Raw genomic sequence first — 7,368 nt, forward strand, 5'->3', positions numbered from 1 at the left:
GATGTAGGCAAAGTGGCAGCATTTATATTGGATTACAATTCCCATAACCTTTAGGTTGTTGTAAGTTTTTTGGGCTGTATGGCCATGTTCCAGAAGCCCTGAACGGTTTGGGACCCGCCTACCTGCATGATCGCATCTCTGTATATGAACCCACACGATCCCTTCGATCATCCGGAGATGCCCTGCTCTCGATCCCACCAGCATCGCAGGCGCAATTGGTAGGGCGAGAGAGAGGGCCTTTTCGGTGGTGGCCCCTCGACTCTGGAATGACTCCCTAAAGACATCAGACAGGCTCCAACTCTGGCAGTCTTCAGGAGGAGCTTGAAGACGTGGCTGTTCCAGTGTGCCTTCTCGGAATAATGATCCCATAGCACTTTGTCCTCCAAAGCACTTTACATTTCTTTAAGTCTGCTCTTATGCCCTTCCACAAACACCAGTATCACCTTTCGTTCATGTCCCAGCATTATTTCCAATTTTAACTCTACATTTGGCCTTCCCATTGTTTTTAATTATGTGCTGTTTTATTGATAATGTTGTGTATTTTATTGTCTATGTTTTTTAATTGCTTGTATTGTTGTTATTATTGCTTGTATTGTTGTGTTTGGGCTCGGCCTCATGTAAGCTGCACCGAGTCCCTTGGGGAGATGGTAGTGGGATACAAATAAAGTGTTATTATTATTATTATTATTATTATTATTATTATTATTCCCTCCTGACGTTTTCCTGCATCTATGGCAGGCACCCTCTGAGAATGCCTGCCATAGATACAGGTGAAACGTCAGGAGAGAATGCTTCTGGAACAAGGCCATACAGCCCGAAAAACTTACAACAACCCAGTGATTCAGGCCACGAAACCCTTCAACAATGTATAACCTTTGTTTTGCTGGCTGGGTGTCATGGGACATCATCCAAAGAATTTCAGAGGCACTGGCTTGCCTGTTCCTGGACTCATGCTTTTGTCTTTCCATTCTTCTGAAATGAAGCAACCAGAATTGTGTTTACAGCTATTGCTCTAAGACAGGGCTTCTTAAACTTTTTCCACTCATAATCCCTTCTGTCCAAGAAATATTTACATGATCCTGGGTCTATAAGCATATAAAATAGGAATAAAAAATCAAACATTTATTGAAAATAAACCATCATTTTGAGGGCTTTTCAAACAGGCTAATTTATCCTTTTTTGAAGTACAACTGAAACACTTTCTGCAAAATCCACTGTACTTGCAGATTTGTGCAAGTCTAGGTGGTTTTCAGGAGAGAAGGAGAGAGAACAAGTGGAAATGAAAAGAAATGCAAATATCCACAAGTATCATGGAAAAGAATGATTTAATGATTTTGAAACAAAAACAAAACCATTAAAAGACAGATAAGACTAATATAGTAGACAAGCTTGATTTGAACTGTTAACAATGGAAAATAAAAGAGTGTGCAAGGAGAAGATCCTTCACAAGGAAATTGGATAAAATAATATTGGAATGGAAATATAATACAAGTGTTTTTATTAAACAAATTAAGAAGAATTTTACCATATTATGATTTATAATTTGTGAGTCTAAGGGAAAGATCTGAGGCATCCCATGAACTCACCTTGGAAAATTGCTTAGTCTAAAAGACATTTAACTCACTAAGGAATGTAAGGACTCTGTTTTTCAACAGTCAAGTATCAGAAATATAACAAATAGATAACATCCAGTGGTTTAAAGAAATATAGCCTAACATTTAATTCTACAAGAGAAGGACAGATAAATCTAAAGATGACTGTTTACACAGATCTAGAACAAGGAAACTGAAGGAAAGATTCAAGACATGAATGTATCCAACAGCTTAGAACTTTGAATAACGCTATCAACATAGCTAATAGTAAATTGGACAGACTACAAGATATATCAAATATGATTGATATTGTGGATAACAAATTGCAAAGTTTAACACAGAGAGCACAACAAAATAGGCCTACAGAGGGAGATATAGAGAAAGAATTAACAAGAAAGACAATAAAGTTGAATGCCGTGGAGAACAGCCTGTGAGAAAGCATACAATTGAAACAACAACTACAGAATCTCCAAGCAAAAAACTATATATAGCCAGAATAACAATTGATTACAAGGCCCCTACTCAGATGGAGAGGTGCCTATAAAAATGTCCAAAATTTGAGAAAAATGTGGAACCAAATTGCAGAAAATACAGGTTGGGAACCAGTGATGAAGAAGTAGATGAATCAGATGCTGGAGACAAATACTGAATGGGATAGAAGAAACAAAATTTCTTTAAGTAGTAGTTATATCTCCAGGCATGGGACGTACAAGATACTTGGTCTGCAGAAGTTATCTGGGAGAGTTAACAAAATTCAGTTGAAAAAAAAAACTATAATTTTTATAAAAACTTCCAGTGTCCCAACAACCTCTCTTTGTAACATATTAGATATTTGTAAAGGTATAACTAACCCAACAACAACTCTTTAAAAGGTAAAGGTTTCCCCTGACATTAAGTCTAGTTATGTCAGACTCTGAGGGGTGGTGCTCATCTCCATTTTCCATCTGAAGAGATAGCATTGTCCGTAGATGTCTCCAAAGTCATGTGGCCAGCATGACTGCATGGAATGCTGTTTCTTTCCCACTGAAGTTGTACCTATTGATCTACTCACATGTTTTCAAACTGCTAGGGCTAACAGCAGGAGCTCACCCTGCTCCCCAGAATTTTTATTTTATTGTTATTTGGAAATGCTTAATAAAATTATTTGGAGCAAGAAAAAGAAACCTTTTACTTTTGCTGGTTTTGTGACCATAAGATTGAACTAAATGGACCCCATCCAGGGTCAGGACCCACAACTTAAGAAACAGTATTCTATTACAGGAGTAGGCAAAGCACAGTTCAAGGGCTGCATAGCCCACAGGAAAGTATTTCATTTTGGGCCCTCCCTTATCCAATGTTAAATGTCAAGTGTGGTGTGTTTGGATCATGGGCTGAGCAAGGATGTGTGAATAATTCTGAAGGTATGCTCCAAACCAAATGAGATCCCTTCTATACCTGGCCAATCATTTCTTGGAATCTTTGGCTGGAAAACGGTTTGTGACTTGGTTGACAGAGTTGTTTCCATGTATTGTGGGACAGAGACCAGTAGAACAGTCAGCGGCATCCTTCGTTTCAAATCCACTTGAAGAAATCTTTTTCCATAAACTTTAGCCTTGACTCGTCCCAACTCCTCCTCCGGAAAAGAACTTGGCATGAGCAGGAAGACACAAGATCCTGCTCTCCATAGAAAATAATATTTTCCATAGGATAAAAAACGGACTGGGCGTGGGACAGATTACCGCCAGATGTTTAGAGTCTAAAGTTATGGCCCTGCATGCTGCCATCTGGGACAAAAAAAGAATTGTCGCAACTAGTTATGCTGGCTGGGATTCTGGGGAAAAGGTACTATTTCCAAGCTTTAAACCTGGAAAGAGGATAATAAAGATTTATATGGCAATGAAATAAATTGGAGTATGTGAAGCCATTCAAGAGGCACCCATGGAGGCCAATTGAAGTCTGTATCATGCCACACTGTTATAACACTATACTCAACTTTAGCTGTCATTCATTTCAATTTATACTTTTTACTATACTTTTGGGGGTGAGGGTTTATGGATAAGCTTTATTCTCACAGCAGAATAATGAGGTTTTCAGGAAATTATAGTAATCTAGGCCCAGCATTAATGAACCTATAGGAGCGTAGGATGGTGCTTATGGCAACATCACTCTCTCCTAGCCACATGTGGAGGAGAGAGGAAAGAGGACTAATCTAAGCTGGCAGCTGCATAGCTGCTTCTTTTATTGCCAATTCTAGGCATGTTCCCAAAGTGAAAATGAAGGTAATTAAAGTAAGCATATTTCAAAAAACGTGATCTGAACACAGAATTGTAAATAAGGCCAACTCTGCCCCCAAAGACAACAAGTAAAGAGCAGAAGGCAGCTGGTCCTAGTGGCACAGCAGTGACAGTTTCATTCTTCCCAAGTCCTCTGCCCATTCTTCCTGAAGGATCAAATTGCTCACCCCAGGGAAAGTGGAAGATGCCTTTGCCAATGTAAGATTACTGTCCCAGTTTGGAAAGGACAATCCAAATTAATCCTCTGTTGTCCAAACTTTTCTGCTGCTTTGAAAGTTTTTGTCTCTTCTTCCCAGTTTCCACCATTGTTTTCAGCTTGTTTCAACTGCTGCAAATGGTGTTCAAACTGCAAAGGACAGTGGAAGAGGAAAGGAATGAATGGAGCTTGGCTCTTCCCAGTAGACGCAGGTAAAAGCAAACTGCCACAGCCTCTCCTAGCCTAACTGTTCACTCTTGTTAACAACATTTGCTATCTCAATTGCTTAGCTGAATGTGTCCCAGTTTTCATCTGTGAAATGTTGTAGGCTATGCAACAGCCAGGCCAGGTTGTTTCTTTATGTGGAACTATAACTTCAGGAAAGCACAAGTTTATAGCAGCTCTCCATCTAATACCAAAACATGACAGTGGATCATAGAAATCATAGAACATCCAAATTTCCTCGTCATTGGCTATAAGAGCTAAAGATTATGATTCAACAACATCTGGAGGGCCATGTGATTTTCATTGCTGCCCTGCAAAACAGGACAACCTTACTAGCCAGTTACAATGAGCAGAACAGTTACTCAGTAAATAAATTAGCAATGAGGAGAAGAGATTAGAATTGCATGAGAACTGCTAGTTTATTGGTTCAGGGATTCCCTGGTTGGATCCCTTCCAAAACTGTATTCTGTCATGAAGCTGTGTTGACTATAGATAAAGCTGAAAGTGCCAAAGCTTGATCCAAGGGGTGGGGGAGTGCAGTGTCCCACTTTTCTAAATGGCATCTTAAAATGAATTTCCATGAATTATTGAAAATCTCTCTGTGGGATCAGTGACGGACCCAGTTACAGAGTGAGGAAGTGAGAGGGTAATGCCATGTTATATTTATTATGCAGGCTTTCAACAGTAGGCTAAAACAGTATTGTTTTAACCAGGGGCACGTTTTCTGACTCATGGATCCAGATGGCACACTTTTGATGAATGTAGTAGCATGCAATCAAAGCAAAATGTGGATATCAATAGTGAGGTTGTGAAATCAGTTTGCAGAGTTGGGTTATGAATGTAATGGTCCAATAGTGTAATGCAGTGCTGGATGGTGACCCTTCTCAGGAGGCTAGCGAATCAACTCCCAGTTTTGGATAGCTTTGAAGCAGCTGTCCAAAATGCTGAATTATTGTGGGTATTGGATTCAGCACCATAGATAGCTTTATGAATATGTGGACTAAAACCTGGCACAGAATCGTTGTGCTCTCATCCAACTTGACATGGAAGCCACCAGTTGTGGTGTTAATGTGGCTTAGTCTTTGCACATTTCACAGTAAGAGTTAACAATATCACTTATTGTATTAATAACCTTTACCATCTTGACCACAACTAAGTATTGCTTAGCTACATGGATTCAGACTTTCATCTGTGAAATGTTGGAGGATATACAATAATGTGTACCCATGGCAGAATGCTGTGACCAATCCCTGGTACATATAATCATATGCATGGACCGGTAACCACCACAGGTGACTATAAAGCCGATGAGTACAGTCATCGTCTGCATTTTTAGGTTAAGCATGTGCAGATTTAATTATTCACACACTGCTATATTTGCTACCTCTGCCCTTCTGCCCTACATGCTACTGAAAAAATATGTTCTCTTTCTAAGCATTGAGCATCATGAATCTATGCTCAACATTAAGCAGTCACTGGCCACAGAATTGCAATGGAAGGCCAACAAATGCCTAGAGAAGTGTTTTCCCATCCCTATCTACCACAAATGTGGAGAGAATACTATATTCTCTTTCATTTTTCTTAATAACAAGTGCATACCAGACATAGCTGCCCGTTGCAAAATGCAAGTGGAATCTACTTTTGCCGTGCCCCATCCACTCGTGTTTATTTCTAGTTTTATTACTGTCTGGTTGTCAGCCTTGAATGACAAACATTGCTTTCGTTCCCCTCCAGATTTCTAATTTCTCCTCCGGATTGGCACCCCCAAATCTTGCACAGTTTCACCCCTTTGTTTAGAAATGCTTGCCCCATGGCACCTACAAGATGTGAGCTATGCTTGAGCGATTTGTAATTTCTCTATAATGTGTTGAGTGAGTCTAGAAGAAACTATGGAAGTAAAGTAGAGAAGGAACCTTTCAGACAGGAAATGAAGATTAAACAGGAAAGAGAAAGAAGCATGATGTTTCAAACTGATATATGATTATGTGGTTTGATAAAATATGGCAAGGCTCTAAAGCTTCCACGTATCTGTCCCTACTTTAATAAACAGACAGGCATAGCTGCATGAGCCATCAAGTTATATATTAACTTGAATGTGGCCCCATAAATGTCATAGGGGTTTTCTTAGGCAAGTCATACTCAGAAATGGTTTCGCCAATTCCTTCCTCTGAAATATAGGCTACAACACGTAGTATAGCACCTATCTAAGTACTAACCAGAGCTGACCTTACTTAGGTTCAAAGATCAGATGAGATCTGTGCCTTTAAATTATTTAGGGCACATATAGTCAAATATTGTGCCTTGGTTGGTACTTGGCAACCATAGGCTGTCACATAAAGGCATTTTTTTTTAGAATAAAACCAATTAACTACAGTTCATAGCAAGTGGGGCGGGGGGAGGAGACATGCCTAAAGTACCTAGGTGATACACTACGTGAAACACTATATTTAGGTTGGGGGCAGGGACGGCTCAACCCATTACGCAAAGTAAGCATTTGCAGTATAGTTGATTTTGCCCAGAGGTGCTCTTGGGGGAAAATAGACCTTGACATATGTGAGTTGTAGTTACTGGGATGTATAGATCACCTGCAATCAAAGAGCATGCTGAACTCCACCAATGATGGAATTGAACCAAATATGGCACACAGAACTCCCACGACAAACAGAAAATATGTATCAGTGATTGGTTGGGGGGGGGGGGCAAAATACTTTTTGCTTACCATTGAAAATTACCTAGGGCTGCCTCTGGTTGAGGGATCCATACCCTTCATCTGTCCCATTTAGGAAGTCATAAATCCTCCATTTTCCCACTTTTTCAGCTCCTGTTAAAATGTCCCAATGTCTCTCAGCTCTTTCCATTTTCCTCCTTTGTTTACTGCAGTGAGTCCAAAGTGTAAACATAGCTAGCATTCCATTTGCATGGAGTAGGGAGAGAGATGGGAGTGAGCCTTCCCCTTTCCCAGGAAGCTTAGACAAAAGCAAACTGCTGCAGCCTCTTCTAGCTTGTGTGTTTTCCCCTCTTAATGACCTTTGCTATTTTGACAACCTTCTGCTGTTGCTTGGCTACTTGTGTCCTGGTTTTT

This window comes from Anolis sagrei, chromosome 2 (assembly GCF_037176765.1).
Source record: "Anolis sagrei isolate rAnoSag1 chromosome 2, rAnoSag1.mat, whole genome shotgun sequence".
Lineage (NCBI taxonomy): Eukaryota > Metazoa > Chordata > Lepidosauria > Squamata > Dactyloidae > Anolis > Anolis sagrei.